At 38.6% G+C, this 16,727-nt stretch overlaps 1 protein-coding gene across 2 annotated transcripts in view; it reads right to left on the bottom strand.

Annotated features, from left to right (window-relative positions):
* Positions 1 to 16,290: 16,290 nt before the first annotated feature.
* YLPM1 (YLP motif containing 1) overlaps positions 16,291 to 16,727 on the bottom strand; it is a 73,752-nt gene continuing 73,315 nt past the window's right edge. For both annotated transcript variants that reach the window (XR_013521393.1, XM_002754113.6), the window contains one exon: positions 16,291 to 16,702. The gene's annotated coding sequence lies outside the window, so the exon portion shown is untranslated. The remainder of the gene's footprint in view (positions 16,703 to 16,727) is intronic.

Raw genomic sequence — 16,727 nt, 5'->3', positions numbered from 1 at the left:
CTGTGTTCAAGCAATTCTCCTGTCTCAGCCTTCCAAGTAGCTGGGAATACAGGCATGTGCCACCACACCCGGCTAATTTTGTATTTTTAGTAGAGATGACTTTCACCATGTTAGTCAGGCTGGTCTGGAACTCCTGACCTCAGGTGATCTGCCTGCCTTGGCCTCTCAAGATGCTGGGATTATAGGCACGAGCCACCATGTCTGGCCATTAGCAAGCTTTATTTCAAACACTGTTTCATATAGTATACAAATCCCAAACCAGATTCAAACGGTGAGAGGCTGAAGGCATCTCCTGGGCATATAAAGGGTACCTAAACAATTTTTTTCCATCAGAGAATGAGCAAAGCATAAATAGCAAACAGCACAATGCTCTTTAATAAAGCTCTACACTCAGCCCTCTTATGGAGGCCCACTTTTAAAATACTGTTTTTCCTTTCAATGACAAAATATAGACTCCTCAGGAAAAAAAAAAAATTAATGTTGCACTTTCCTAACCTAATCTTACAAGTGTTTTTGGAAAATATAATGTTTGGCTGGGCAGAGTAGCTCATGCCTGTAACCCCAGCACTTTGGTAGGCTGAAGTTGGAGGATTGCTTGAGCCCAGGGGTTTGAGACCAGACTGGGCAATGTGTTGAGGCCCCATCTTTACCAAAAAAGAAAATACAAAAATTAGCCTGCATAATGGCGTGTGCCTGTAGTCCTGGCTACTTGGGAGGCTAAGGTGAAGATCATTTGGTCCTGGGAGGTTGAGGTTGCAATGAGCCGGACTTTTAAAAGTCCTTACAGGCGGGGTATGGTGGCTCACACCTGTAATCCCAGAACTTTTGGGAGGCTGAGGTGGGCGGATCACGAGGTCAAGAAATTGAGATCATCCTGGGCAACATGGTGAAACCCCATCTCTGCTAAACATACAAAAATTAGCTAGGTGTGGTGACATGTGCCTGTAGTCTGAGCTACTCGGGAGGCTGAGGCAGGAGAATCACTTGAACCCAGGAGGCAGAGGCTGCAGTGAGTTGAGATCGAGCCACTGCACTCCAGCCTGGCAATAGAGTGAGACTGTCTCAAAAACAAAAAAACCTTACAAAATTAGCCAAAATTTTGGTAACCAGCATTCTGAAGTCCTACATAGTCTAGATTTTCATAATAATTGATTCTAGTCCTTTTGTTTATAGTTTTGATCCTTATGATCTGTAAAGCAGATCATTAATATTTACAATCAAAACAAAACAAATTTTAAAAATCTTTTGATGTTTTTTCACAAACTGTTAAGTATTTGCACAGATTTCACATAAAGCAAGATCATCAGACAAGATAATGAAATACAGTCATAGGCACAAAAGAGATACTGAATACCTAAAACAATGTAACTCTTATCAGGCTGAGGATTATACACATCTCTATTGAGTTCTGTACAAGCCTTAACTGCTTCAAGGATTGAAGCTTTCAGGTTGAAGGAAATGAACTTGTGACAATATGGAAAATGTAATGCTTCTCATGAAAGTATTGTATAAAATACTCTTGGTCAAATTTACCACAAGTATAAACACATACACCTGTAAAGTATGAGCTCAGATGGTCACGTGAGAGTATTAATAATGCATGCTGTATCTCTGAGGTAGATCATGGTATGGTGTCTACATTTACAAATAGTTATTAAGCACTCACCTGTGGAAGAAGATGATTCATGAAAAGACTATTTTTCAGGGTTAGACAATTCCTATATACAAATAAAATGCTTTTTTTTTTTTTTTGAGATGGAGTCTTGCTCTGTCACCCAGGGTGGAGTACAGCAATGTGATCTCGGCTCACTGCAACATCCACCTTCCGGGTTCAAGCGATTCTCGTGCCTCCGCCTCTCAAGTAGCTGGGATTACAGGTGCACGCCACCATGCCTTGCTAATATTTGTATTTTTAGTAGAGACAGGGTCTTACCATGTTGGCTAGTCCGGTCTTGAACTCCTGAGCTCAGGTGATCTGCCAGTTGAAGTGCTGAGATTACAGGTGTGAGCCACCACACCTGGCCTTCTTTTCAATAATCCTAAGTAGCATATATAATCAAGTGCCTAAGAGTTGAATGCTCAGTCCTACTTAACAACAAAACAAAAAAGCAAAACAGACGCTAGCCTCCAGAGGAAGGGAGTGTCTGACGAAATGTAGAAGGCAGGTGGGCGATGAACACAGAAAAGGAGCAACCCCAAACCGCGCCAGTTTTCACGTCCGTCTCCGCACTACGGGTCTGCGTTTTCTTTCACCAAGAGTTTTTCAGGGTGATTTTATTTCTCATGATCTTCCCACTTCATGCTCAAAAACTCTTGATTTGCCATTTCCAATTCTCCAGTCACATCTCACAAAAAATGTCAGTTCCTTTTCTTCCCTGAGGAAAACCTTTTTCTTTCCCCAATTTACTGATTCCCGTGGCTCTGACTGCCATGCTCTTGGTAACTGCTTCTGGACTGGAGATTCAGCTGTCGGCAAGAATGTTGTTCCTCCAGTTCCCCTTTCCCCACCTTTATCCTCAGGTATCTGACCTGACACTGCTTTCCCCCACCCCATTTGCTTTCCACTTTAACCAATACCTTTCCCAAGTCAAGTAGTTTGCTAGATGCATGGGCTTTGGGAATGTGTATTCATCCTGGCTCAACCACCTATCAGCTACGGATCTCTCTAAATTACTTACTCTTCCTGGCCTCAGCTTGGCCATCTGTAAGACAGAAATAATATAGCACCTACCTCATAATATTGTTCTAAGGTTCGGGTAAAACAATACATGTGAAATGCTCAGCACGCTTTTAATGCATAGTATGTGCTCAGTAAAGGTTAGCTGTATTACTGCTCAGCAGTCATAAATTGTTATCAAGGTCATGAATTTGTACTGCTTCACAGTGAAAAAGAATTCTTAGCTTAAAAACATCACTGACGTTTAACACTGATGCAAGCACAAAACTTAGGTTTAAACTATGTTAATATAGTTTGAGAAGAAAACCCAGCTAAAAAGCTGTGTGCTATAAAGTTTATATGCATTTCCTCATTTACTTTTTAATTACAACCCCATGTTGATGTGTTTACTTGACAAGTGGCATGACGACTATTGCTGTTTCCCAGCTGGTTGCTCAGACACTGACCTGCTTTTGCCTTACACAAGGGATACACTTTCTTTTGAGATGGGGTCTTGCTCTGTCGCCCAGGCTGGAGTGCAGTGGCACGATCTCAGCTCACTGCAACCTCTGCCTCCCAGGTTCAAGCGATTCTCTTGCCTGAGACTCCTGAGTAGCTGGGACTACAGGTGCCTGCCACCACGCCTAGCTAATTTTTTGTATTTTTAGTAAAGATGGGATTTCATCATCTTGGTCAGGCTGGTCTTGAACTCTTGACCTCGTGACCCACCCATCTCGGCCTCCCAAAGTGTTGGGATTACAGGCGTAAGCCACCGTGCCCAGCCTACACTGCATTTTTGACATCCTCTTAATTAAAAGTCCAGTGACTAATGTGGTATTTCTAAAATTATGCAAATTGCATCTCTAACCACTGTTTTTTGGGGCTGTATCTATGTCCATTGAGTAGGCTAGTTTTGGCTTGAATATTTTCTTAACTTCTGTACAGTTATTCAAAACAGCTCTGTAGCTGTTCCACTGGATAAAAGGGGCTGGTTCATTGCTTTCTTAACTGGGTGAGGGGTAGGAAGGTAAACATTACTGATACAATCCTGGTTTTCTCCCCTCTTACCACTTAAATCTATATTTAGGATTACTTTTTCATAAAGATTAGGTGTTGTTTTTTTTTGGATACAGGGTCTTGCTCTGTCACCCAGGCTGGAGTGCAGTGGCACGATCTTGGGTCACTGCAACTGCCACCTTCTGAGCTCAAGGGATCCTCCCACCTTAGTCTCCTACAGGCCAAGACTACAGGCACATGCCACCATGCCTGGCTATTTCTTTTTAGAGATGGGGGTCTCACCATGTTGCCCAGTTTGGTGTGGAACTCCTGGGCTCAAGAGATCCACCCACCTCAGCCTCCCAGCACTGGAATTACAGGTGTGAGCCACCATGCCCAGACTACTTTTTTTGACTGAAAGTAATCCAGTCTCCCTTCTGGTTCTTTTCATCGCTAGTCACTAATGTTGATTATCTTCTCCTCTGATCTTTCATGAGTGTGGGCTGGTGATTATCAGAATATTTAAGGCTCTAAATGTCTTCTGGCTAGTCTGTTTCTACATTGTCTTTTTCGAATCAAGCTTTATGAGACAATGGGACTGTCAACATGAAGTTTTGCTGACTTCTTACTGTATTAAATTTCTAACAAAAAGACCACAATTACATCAGGCAGAATACATTTGTAATAAATAACCCAAAGCTGCTTTTGCTCAAGATGACTATCTTGGTGTTTAGACACTTCTTTCCACACATCCCATTACTTCATCAGAGCTGAGCTTGCTGACTCTGAACTGATTCAGAATAAACTCCAGAAACTCTTATTTCCTATAGAATTCTTGTCAAAAACGGTGACTCCAAAAATAATTTCTAAGGTAGACAGTGGGATGTGGGTACAAGAGCAGAACACAAATGAAAACTGTCATGTCAGATTGTGATTTATCAGCAAGTCCTGGGAACAGAAAATTTAACAAAACTGGACTTCTTCAACAACTTAATTGTGACACACTAGTTGCAAAGATAATTTAAATCTTCATGCCATGTGAATGTTAGACATGATTATGTATCCTTAAGCTCTGGAGACAGTAATCACTGAAGAAATGTGAGTGAGGCAGGGTGTGATAGGTTGGCTCAATGCTTATAATATGCTATTTAAAGTGACTGTTTCTTTCTTTCTTCTTTTTTTTTTTAATTATAAAGCCATGTCTTTTCAATTCAAACACATCAGGGCATTTCTCTGGGAGGCCAATAGTCTTCTTACTGTTTTAGGACTAAAAATGTACAATGCCTATTTACTGAGCAGGTCTCAAATGTCCTAATATTTGGCAGAAAAAGAACTTCCTAGCATTCGATCAACTGCTGTTGTGCCAGAATTGGTAGGTTTGTCCAAAAATTAAGATCAGTAACAGATTCCTATGCTCTGGAGAGTATACTTCTCATTTTACTCCCTTCATATAAAGCAAGTGACCATGCTTTAACTACTCAAAAGCATAGTTACTGAGAAAAGCACCAATAATGATCTCATGAAACAAAAAAAAGACTAAAAAGCCACTTTATGTTGCAAAAGCTATGCTACTTACCTCCTTAAAGCAGTAGTCCCCAACAATATAAAGTCCTGAAGTTAAGTCATGATGGGACTACAAGCAAAGTGACTCATTCGATACTCATTCTCTTAACAGTTCTTCAAATTCCCACATGGAGTTCTGAATCTTGATTATGGGAGTGGTGATTACATGAAGCTACATGAGATAAAATTGCACAGAACCAACCACACACACACCCACCACCCCACACAAACACAGAGTACATGAAGCGAGATAAAACTGCCACAGAACCAAACACACACACACACACACACACACACCCATGCTTGTAAAACTGTAAAAGCTGAATAAACTCTGTGGAGTGTATCAACATCAATTTCTTGGCTTTTAAAGGTTTTGACACACATTTCTCATTGTATAAGATGTTACCATTGGGGATGGCTGGTTGAAGAATACACCAGGACTTCTCTGCACATTTTTTCCTGCAATTTCCTATGAATCTGTAACTATTTCAAAATAAAAAAATTTTTTAAATGAGAAATAAAAAATTTGGGAGAAAAGTTCTACTGAAAGAGTGCATTTATAAGCACACTTATGCCACAAATAGAGATTATCTTAGGCATCAAAGCAGATTAATTTAAAGAGATCCATTCTAGCTTATTGAAAATAGCAATTCTCATTTTGTTGGGATTTGTTCCATTTTGTACGTGAAAACTAGAACTATGAACTAGTTCTGCTCTCCTTAAAATCAGAAAGGAGAAGCCAGAGAAAAATAATTTATTCCCATTGCACTTCTTTTCTCCCATCTACAACCTCCTCCATAAACCAAATTTCTCCTGTAAGCTTTCAAGTTTAAATAACATTGTACCACGACTCATGTCTGTCTATTGTGAGGAAACTTCACAATTGCAAAGGCCTAGTATTGTTTTCAGGCCCACGGGCAAACATATGTTTTAGATTAAAAGGCATTTTAAATCTTGGCTTTATTTGCTCCCAAGAAGCCAGATTTTCCCTGTGCCTAAGCTGTTCCTTGGCGATCAAGCACTTTTGAAAACTGCATTAACTCTTTCAGGCTAGGTGGATTTTCTTTTGCACATTTAAAGAATTTTATTAACAAGTATCTTTCCAACAACTATCTTCCACACCTGCAAAGTTAACCAACAGACCAGGGCCTTCAAACATTTTGCTTAATGAACCTATCATCAGCTAGAGGTGAAATAAAATTTAAAATCCCCTTTAACCCACCAGTTCCCAAAGTTGGCTACATATTAGAATGATCTGGTAGCCTTTTAAAAAATTACCAATGGCTGGGTTCCATTCCTAGATTCTGATTTAATTGCTATGAAGTGTAGCCTGAGCTTTCGGAGTTTTAAAAGCTCCCCAGGTCAAAGCTACCACTTGAGTGCACAACTCTTCACACTTTTCATATTTCATCATTCTTCCAAAAATCCATACATAAAGAAAGGAGTAATCATCTACTCAAGTGCTTATGGAATCTAAGCACTCATTCCACCAGAACCTTACCAATCCAGGAGTTAAGGCCTCCAGTGTCAGTCAAAAGCCTTCCCTCTGACCCTGAAAATAAAACACTGGGAATGCTGCCTTTCAGGTCTAATAGAGGCCCTGCCAATGCACTCAGTTTCACATCTAGTGAAAACAGAAGGCTCAGGTGAGAAACAGAAAATCCTCAAAGTATGTTCTTTTAATAAAAGCTTTAATACCTAAACTAATAAACGAGATCCTATTAAGAAAAGTGAGTGTTCCAGACTTTTTTTTTTTGAAACAGGCATAAAGCCAAAAACTGTATTTTCCAGGATCAAACTTGTTTGAAAAGAAGAGGTATGATGTAAGAAAATATTTTCACAGCACCACTGGATCCAGTTGCCATAATTCCAAATGGAGCAGAGAATGACTTGGAAAAAAGAACTTCATGATTAAAGATTATTTTCTCAATTGACATTTTACCTTCCCCAAGATTAAAATAGCACCTATTCCAGAAGCATATTGTTTATGAACTATCACTACTGCTTAGAACCTATCTTGCTCATCCATATCAATTCCAAATCTAGACTCAAAAGGCAGAATTTAAATGAGGGCAGCATACAAAACTGGAATTTTAAAATAATGAGAAAAAAAATTTTTTTGAAACATCCTACTTTAAATTAAGACTGTTTCTAAAACACACATGCAGATAATTATTAGAACAGAAAAGGAGAAATGGTTTCCCTGGGGTCAATTTAATTCTCCTGTATTTTCCCCAGGGAAATTTTGAAAAATAAGCCTGCAAAAGGCATTTACAAGGATGTTCAATGCAACATTGGTATGACAGTGAAAAACTCACAAAAAAAGGAAAAAGTAATCCATTATACATATATCGCAGAATATACACAAACATGTATGCATATATATTTATCTCTATTTATATATACATGCATGTGTGTGTGTATCTAAGACATAGTGGGTCTGCAGAACAATATTAAAGAATACCAGTCATGTAAAAAAAATAGTAAAACTATATTTTTATAGGCAAGTACATATGTATACAAATACACAAAAATGGTATGGAAAAGCCACACACTCCAAAATGGGAACAGCAATTACCTCTAAGATTCAAGGTATTTGTACTTAAGCGGAAGGGGGTGTTGAGCTTTATCTGTAATATTTTATTTTTTAATAAGGAAAATGAATTCACATCTTATGGCTGGAATAAATGAATTTGAAAGAGATGATGATCCAAAACGCTTAAAGAAATTAAACATAACTATACTCACCTTGACTGCGACAGGTGCCAACAAAGCTTTAATGAGACACATCCTTTTCTCAGTAATAGTAGAAAGCAGTGGAGGGTTTAGAGCAGAAAATTCTGATCAAATTTGCATTCAGGTATGGCCATTCAGCTGTCCACTTAACCAAAGGGAATTCTCACTGTCTTCTTTTCCTGGGATAGGTGTGTGCTCACCATTTAATTGTATACACACAAGGTGCTTACCTGCAACTTGAGAAATGGAGGCACTGGAAGGATGTCACTCAAAAGGGGTAGTGAGGAGACAATATTCATACTACAAAGTGAAAGCCAGCAATGGACAAAAATCAACCCACTGCAAATTCAGCATCTGTATATTACATATACATTGCCACCTGGCTTAATGAAGACAGAAATGCTTTTCCAAAATACCAGTAAAAAGGTGCTGTTCAAAATATTTATATGTAATCTATGTGCAATAAAACCTGATGTTTTCTTTCCTACAAACATCTTCTTTGCCACAACTGTCTTTCAGACTTGTCATCATCCTTTAGGGTGTATGTCAGAAAACTCCCAAAATGACAGCCTATTGGTAACATGTGGCTTCCAGATGTGATTTATTTCTACTGTGACTATTTCACATAAAAATCCAGACTTCCACTTCATCTGGTAACATTTTGGTCTACCTTTCTTCATTCCAACCACTGGCTAGAGGACTGTCCCTGAGACAGGACAAGCACTCTGCACCATCCCAGCCTCCACCATACCCCACTGCTTCCTGAACCCCGAAGCTGAGAGGGTCAAGTGCCCTGTTTCATTCTGCTTCTGCTGTTTTCTCAGAGCAAAGAAAAAATAATCCTGTACTTATGTCTCTACCAAAAGTGGGAAAACAAAGAGCATGCCAAAAGTTTTGAGAATGAGAAAGAGGGCGTTTTTTCCTAAGAGTGAAGAATATTCCTACATGTCTAATCTGCAAACAAAATGTTTCTGTTGAAAGAATACAACTAAACATATGAAATTATTGGCCAATTCTCTTATTTACAGTATCTTCCTGTTCTTTGAAGGCATTTGAATTTGCTACGCCACTAAGTATGAATATGCCACCAGCTGGAAGATACAGAGGTATGGAAAAGCAAACACAGAATTGGTTTTATAAATTATACATATATGAACCTACACGAATTAATTTTATATTTAAAATTCACCAGGTCATCAATTCTCAATATGCTTCTTCAGCAGCAACTATATGGAACAGATACTGCATGTTATATGTTACAAGGTTGGAAGATGAGTAAAACATAATTCTCACCTTCTAGGAGCTCGCATGTAGAATGGGTAGGGATGAGGGGAAAGATAGATGTGTTACTCTACTAGAAAGGCAAATTAGGGAAAGATGGTAGGACAAGTAGAAGCAAAACCTGTGAGAGCTGGAGGGATCAAGATGAGAAACAGCTTCAGGAAGGCAGTACCACGTGAGCTGGGCCTCTGGATAATTCCCCTGCCAACCTTTTTCTTTTGAGACAGAGTCTTGCTCTGTCACTCAGGCTGGAGTACAGTGGTGCAATCTTGGGTCACTGCAATCTCTACTTCCTGGGTTCAAGTGATTCTCCTGCCTCAGCATCCTGGGCTGGGCTTATAGGTGCCTGCCATCACACCCAGCTAATTTTTGTATTTTTAATAGAGATGGGATTTCACCATGTTGTCCAGGCTGGTCTCACTGACATCAGGTGATCCACCTGTCTTGGCCTCTCAAAGTGCTGGAGTTACAGGAATGAGCCACTGCACCTGGCTTTTTTTTTTTTTTTTTTTTTGAGATGAGGTCTCACCCTGTCACCCAGGCTAGACAGCAATATCAGCTTACTGTAGCTAAGATTTTGGTTGCCCAAATTGGTCTCAAACTTCTGAGCTCAAGCTAGGATTACAAATGTGAGCCACTGTGCCCAGCCGATAATGACAATACCTAAAGGATGAGAAAAAGCAAGGCAGGAACAACAGAAATCCCAGGGAGTGTTCAGAGAACAGTAAGTCACATAGTGTGCCTGCCGTGTAGTGCACATGTAGTAAGAACGGGGGAAGAGGAAGCTGGAGAAGTAACTGGATAATGGCAAGTTGATGAATTTGTCCTTAAAAAGATGAGGAATGGGGCCCTACCCAGTGAAGCAGGTAAGATGCTCATCACTGGAGTGAAAGCAAATAGGCAAATTACATAAGAAATTACAAATGAGACAACAAATTAATACTTCTGTAAACTACTTACATAACAATACACAAATGATTTTCTGTGGAGAAAACTCCACTGCTCTTGTACAATAATTGAATCCATATTCTTTGTTAATTTCACGCTCTGTGATTCATGAGAATTCCACAATTAAGTAGTAAGTGTTTAAGAGGGATCCTAGGTGTATAGCTACCTTATATTGTGAGAGTTTAAGGAAGTTGGTTTCAGAAGTAATCACATTGTTCCTGACACAGACAGTCATATTAGAATGTACTTTCAGGTCCAGAGTTTAGTAACTACACACATGTGCACTTTGCACATGACACACATTATGAAAGAGAATTCGCCATCCTAGACTTTATGGAGATCTTCATAAAGGAGGTGGTTAAGAAAAAGGAAAGTGACAGGTTATGGACCAGGAAACCCAAATTCTAGTCTTGTTTTGGCACTGAGTAACTGTGAGACTTTGAGCAAGTCCCTTCCCTTGTTTGAGTCTCAGAAATCTCATCTGTTAAACAAGAAGGATCTTATCAGAACAAATTAAGGTCTGTCTAACCACTTCTCTAAACATCGAAGGTTTCAAGCTGGCAGCCCACAGGTCAGATGTGGCAGGCAGGCTGTGAGGGCCAAAGCACTCACAAACAAAAACAAAAAGACACTGGTGCTGAAATATTGGAAGATCTCACATAAAAATCCAGATTTTTTACTCATTCTTGAAAATCCAGAAAATCTGGCAATATGGAGCCTATATCCCCACATGGCCACAATCTGCTATGGCTAAGCAGATGCTGCCCCTGATTGACCTAACCTAGTTGTCTAGTTTACCAGTCTCCACCCTCTGCCTTGCTCACTTGTTACCTTCTTGACTCTGATTTTGCCATACATATAGGAAACATTCCCTGTATTTACTCACTCTACACATAGGAGCCTCGCACTGAGGCCAGATGCTGTAAAAGAAATAAGCATTAGACATATCTACTTGAGAAATACAAACTCACTGACGGAAATAACAGATTTGAGAGTGGGATTTCAAGTTATGGCAGAAGATATTATTTAAATTTTTAAAATATGGTAAGAGATGGATCTGTAGCCTAGATCAATATTTTTAGGAAAAAGAATATGAATATTTGGTAGAAAATTTAAGCTTCTTAAGTAGAAGATGCAAAGTCAAGACTTTCCCTGTACAGTAAACCATTAAGTCTACAGGCTCTTGGTAGGATCACAAATGTAAGGCACTGCTGGCAGGCAAAGGGCTGTTCATGAATGCAGAAGCTAGCCCCAGTCATAAGGATGCTCCTTGACTGCTTCAAATATGAAAGCAACAGACGTGAAAACTGAGATCAGATCAGTTACTGAGGCATATGCGCATTTAAAAATCCAGGTTCTGAGAACAGTGACCTAAGGTATTAACTCTCAGTCATGTGTGGACCAGTGGATCATCCGAGTCTCTGGTCATTCTGGTTCTCTAAGACACATCATGGTTCTTTGCTTTGTCAGACTCCTGTTCATGCAGGATTTTCCAGGAAACAAGATGTGCCTTCGTCATCTCATTATGGTCATACTCTCTTGATAGTAGTTCACCGCTGTGCTGTGCTGGCCCTTAAGCGCTTGTCATTCTTGGAAGATGTCTATGTAAATGATGCCATTGGTATTTTCCTTCATTGCTAGACATCAGGCAAGTATAGGAAGCCATAGAACGATTGAGTATATATGATTCACAATTTATCTTCTTTTTTTTTTTTTTTGTTCATACAAACTGTAAGAAATGGCATGAAGAAATTCACAATTTAAAACAGCAAATGAGAGCATGAATACCCATTAATAGAGACCTGGTAAACTGAATGATAATAAACACACAAAATATTCTGCAGCTGCGAAAGAGAATGAGCTGGAAACCTACTCAGCAATAAAAAGGAATAAGCTACTGACACACATAAAAACTTGAATGAATCTCAAGAAAATTACGCTGAGTGAAAAAAGCCAAAATGCCAAACCAAAAGGGTTACGTACTATGTGACTTCATATTTTTAACATTCTTTAAATAACAAGATTATAAAAATGGAGAAGAGATTAGTGGCTGCCAAGGGTTAGAGACGGGGGAGTGGGGTACTAGTAGAAAGGTAGGGGTGGTTACACCAACCTACATATGTGAAAGAACTGTATACAAATATACCCATACCATATATTCCATGCCATGAAAAGAATCGAGATGCAGCTGAAACAATTTCTAAAATTTTTCAGTAAACCTCTTTGTATTATGAAGCTACCTTTGGAAAACTAAAGAGGGAGAGAGAGGGAAGAAAAAATGGAAATATTTTCTATATGATCTGAATGACCTCTAAAACATATTGGTAAAGAAAAAATAAGGTAGTGTGTGTACAAAAACCAGGTAAAAACGTTAATACTTAATGCTTATCCACACAATTTTTCTGAACATTGGTTGCCTCTACAGATGGAGTCATGGGAGGCTGAGGGTTAAAATGGATGGGACACTTGAACCTCCTGAATTTTGTACCTTTATGAATATATTAATTCTTCACAACATTACTCTTTTCCAATGAGAAAATCAAGGCAAATCAATGACTCAGTGCCCTCACCTTTGTTCATATCCGTGGTCTGGCAACCACTTCCTGTTACTATTCACTCCCCTCTAGGTACTAAATTACCTTTTGCCCCTGAGCCTCTCAAGCCTACATGCTGGTTCTGAAAATCAATGTCACTGTTACCTGAAAATGCTTATGAATAATTACTCTTCCAACACACTGTACTTTTACCTACGACATAGCTCAGTCTATAATAGCTGACTATAAAAGATGACAATTATCTTCAAGCCAGCTGGATATTTTGAATTTCAAAAAGAACGTGTGAGAACAAATCAAAATAACAATGACGATGACTAGTGATTTTTGAGCTTTTACTATGTGCTTCGTACTGTGTCAAGTAGCTTATATGCATTATCTCAATGTTTAATAGGTGTGTTTTGTTATTTTCATTTTATAGGCAGGAAACTGAAGCTCAGGTAGATAACAATATTTCAGCTGGGCACAGCGGCTCATGCCTATAATCCCAGCACTTCAGGAGGTGGGCAATCACTTGCGCCCAGGAATTCAAGACCAGACTGGGAAACATGGCAAAATCACATCTCTTTAAGAAAAAGAAAGAAGAGGGAGGGAGGGTGGAAGAAAGAGAGAGAGAAAGGAAGGAAGGAAAGAAAGAGAGAGAGAGAGATAAAAAGAAAGAAAGAAAAGAAAAAAGCAAGCAAGCTGGGTGTGGTGGTACACACTTGTAGTCCCAGCTACTAAGAAGGCTGAGATGGGGGAATCACCTGAGCCCAGAAAGTTGAGCCTGCAGTGAGCTATACCACGTCACTGCACTCCTGCACTCCAGCCTGAGTAACAGAGTGAAACCTTGCCTCCAAAAATAAAAAATTTGCTTAGGGTCACACAGCTTCTTAAGAGAAGAACCTGAACTTGTTTGTACTAGGGTCTGTCAAAACTTACCTCAGCTGAGAATCTGTTGCTTTTACAATCCTAGCAATTAAGCCAGGCTCTAGACACCCATTACAAAAATATCTGCAACTTGCACAGTTAGCAGGATAAAATACTTAACAGAAATGCTGAGGGGCCTCCAAAATAAGAAAACCTAATTGAGATTCTCAGTCAATCCACTCCAAAATTTAATAGTTGGTCTCCAGATGAGATGGCACCTACTTTGGTTTGCTCAACAAATGATCACAACTTTTTCACAAGGAAAATATATCCAACCAGAAAATTTAAGATTTTATCTTTGTCAATAAACTTCTGGATTAAACACTGATATCTGAATCAAACTCAAACTTACAGAAAAGTATATGAATCAACTGTCAATAGACTACTTGTATATTATTATTAAAGGCTTCTGATTTCTGTAATCAGTCCCTGAATATTTCAAATACAGCACTTAACCCTAAATATTCTCAAACAGAAAAATTTCTGGGTCTCATCTACTGAATTCCTCACACAGGAAGTATACAAGTAAAGTTGGATCACTGAAGTGAGAGATTTCACTTTTAGTTTAAAATGTCTGAAATCATCCTTTACAGAGCTGACAAAAAAAAAATCTGAAATATCCACCAAGGTATCAGAAACCTTCCCCAATGTAAGATTATTTTAAGTTACATGACACCACAAAAGATTTAAAATAAAATATGATTAAAACCAGCAACTTTCTAAGGGAAGAAAAACAATATTAATAAAATTAAAATAAAATGCTAGCAAATCATGGAATCCAAGATTGGTCTTCTGCTTCCACGGCACCTCTTAACAAACTTAAAATATTTGTATTATCAAGGCATTTTATACCCACACCAAATTTCTTTAAGATACCTTGGATTTCCTATCCTATTCTCCTAGTAGTTATGCTAAGTGCAAGAATTTCATAAGTCCCACATTGGATGAATAAAATCAATTATCAATTGGCTGTCTCTATTACTCTTTTTGGCGCCAAATCTATCTCCTTACATTGAGGCTGTTATACCCCCTTTCTAAAGTAGGAGCACTCAATGTTCATTCTCTAAGGTCATGTAATCTATATCCTCTGAAAACTGGCAGAGGTTGTTTCTGACTCTGTTAACTCTTCCCCAGCTCCCCAACCCTGCCCTGGTATAAGAGCACAGACAGAAAGCCACAGCTGTAAGGTAAAAACATACACATGCAAAATTACCCATGATTCAAAGTGATTCATGGGTTATCAACACTCATTTCCTTGGCATTCTGACTACTGTCAGAATGTCACAAGGTTAAGGATAACTGAAAGCATCCTGCAGAACATATAGGCCTCCATTTTGTCTGAACTAGAGAACACATTCCGGAAGTTTTGTTTTTGATGAGAATAGGTATTGGGCAGCTTTACAAAGTAGTAAATGAATCTCTGTACAATAATTCTATTCGGCTATTTTGCGACATAATAAAGGCACTGAGAAAGATCAGTACACATAAATGTATTGTAGGCCAATAAGCAATCAAAATAGCTTATTAAATAGTACAAACAGCAGAAGTTATTTAATGTAGCAATTTATACATTCAATATTGACTTGTTAATGAACTGAAAGTCTCTTTTGCTTAAAAATTCGGATTTTTAGGGAAGATAAAAGTACAGAAAGTTGTTAGAATTTCCATTAAATTGGAGTATTCAGTACTATAGTATTTGTTGAACCCAAAGTGATACTATTCAAATGCTAGTAAATATTAGCTCTATTCATAGTCTTTAACATAGGTCGTAAAACTAAAGGATTTTCGTCTGTGGTCTGAAAAAGAATATTTCAAATTATTGAAGTCTTCAGTGAACACATTTAGAAACTGCTGAGCTGAATTACAAAATGGAAATGATGCTTGAGGAAGACGGCTCTCATCTTCTTTCATGCTAAAAGATGACTTTTTTCTTTGCAGAATGAGAAAAGGAAGAGTCCCTTTTCAGTGTTTAAATAGAAATAATATTTGGGTTTTATCTCTGTATGTTTCTGGGTTCTACCTGGCTTAACCACAAGTGAGGAAATTCTGTGCAGAAGGCCATGCTTTCCAGTAATGAACAATCTGGCAAGAACCCAAAAACCTAAAGGCTTAAAGGTTACATGCCAGAGTGCTCTGCATCTTTATATTCTTTCCCTGCAATCTTCATTTAAAAATCCACAATTCAAGTTCAAAGTAAGGCAACAAGCTTGAGTTCCATGAAATAGATCAGTTCTGTCCACCAGGATTCAAAGCCAGAACAGGAAAAAATAAGAACCTAATAGAGCATAAAGAAAGTGAAAAGAGGGAGGAAGGAAAGAAGAAAGGGAAGAACAGAGAGAGGATCAAAAAAATTTTTAAATAAAGCATCATGTTGCAGAACAGATATGCTGCAGGGAACTGGTGAATATCTGAAGTTGGTTTATCAGTCTTCAAGACACAAAGATAGAGAAAGAAATCAGCCATAAAACAAAGATGAGTGTTTTGAACATCATTTGAACCTTGTGTTTTACAACATATGCTACGGATTCACTAAGCCATATAATATTTAATGAAAAAGAGGTTGTGGATGTTCAGCTAGCATTTAATTAGGACATACCATATTTAAAAAGCAATAAAAATAAAATTAAGAAAACAAGAGAAAAGGGCCCATGCTGTATAGCCCATGAATCTCATCGGCTTTATCGTGAAAGTTTATTGTTTTTAATCCTAGTACAATCAGCTACCAGTTACATACAGTAAAAAACAGAAACAGCCACAAAGCAATGATGATAGAGATAGTCTGTGACATTGTACGGTGGAGGAAATATTCTCTGTTGGAATCCTCCAGTGGACCCCCACCTGGCTTCAGCAGTTAAGCTATCACTCCCTCCCTCCCCAAAACAGATAAAAGAAAAATTCATCTTGCTTGGGTACAGCAAGATTCTAATACCTCTTGGGGACACTGGAGGACTTTAAAAAACTAAAGCAGTAGAAACAAAACAAAAACGGAAACGTGGAAGCAAGGTGACACACAAAGAAGCTCCGTGAGGCCTTGGCTTCAGATCACCTCAATGCGAACCACCTGAAAAGAAAAGAAAAGGCTGTCA

This window comes from Callithrix jacchus, chromosome 8 (genome assembly GCF_049354715.1).
Source record: "Callithrix jacchus isolate 240 chromosome 8, calJac240_pri, whole genome shotgun sequence".
Classification (NCBI taxonomy): domain Eukaryota; kingdom Metazoa; phylum Chordata; class Mammalia; order Primates; family Cebidae; genus Callithrix; species Callithrix jacchus.
Note: the sequence above shows the minus strand (reverse complement) of the source record. Positions and strands in the feature narration are given on the sequence as shown.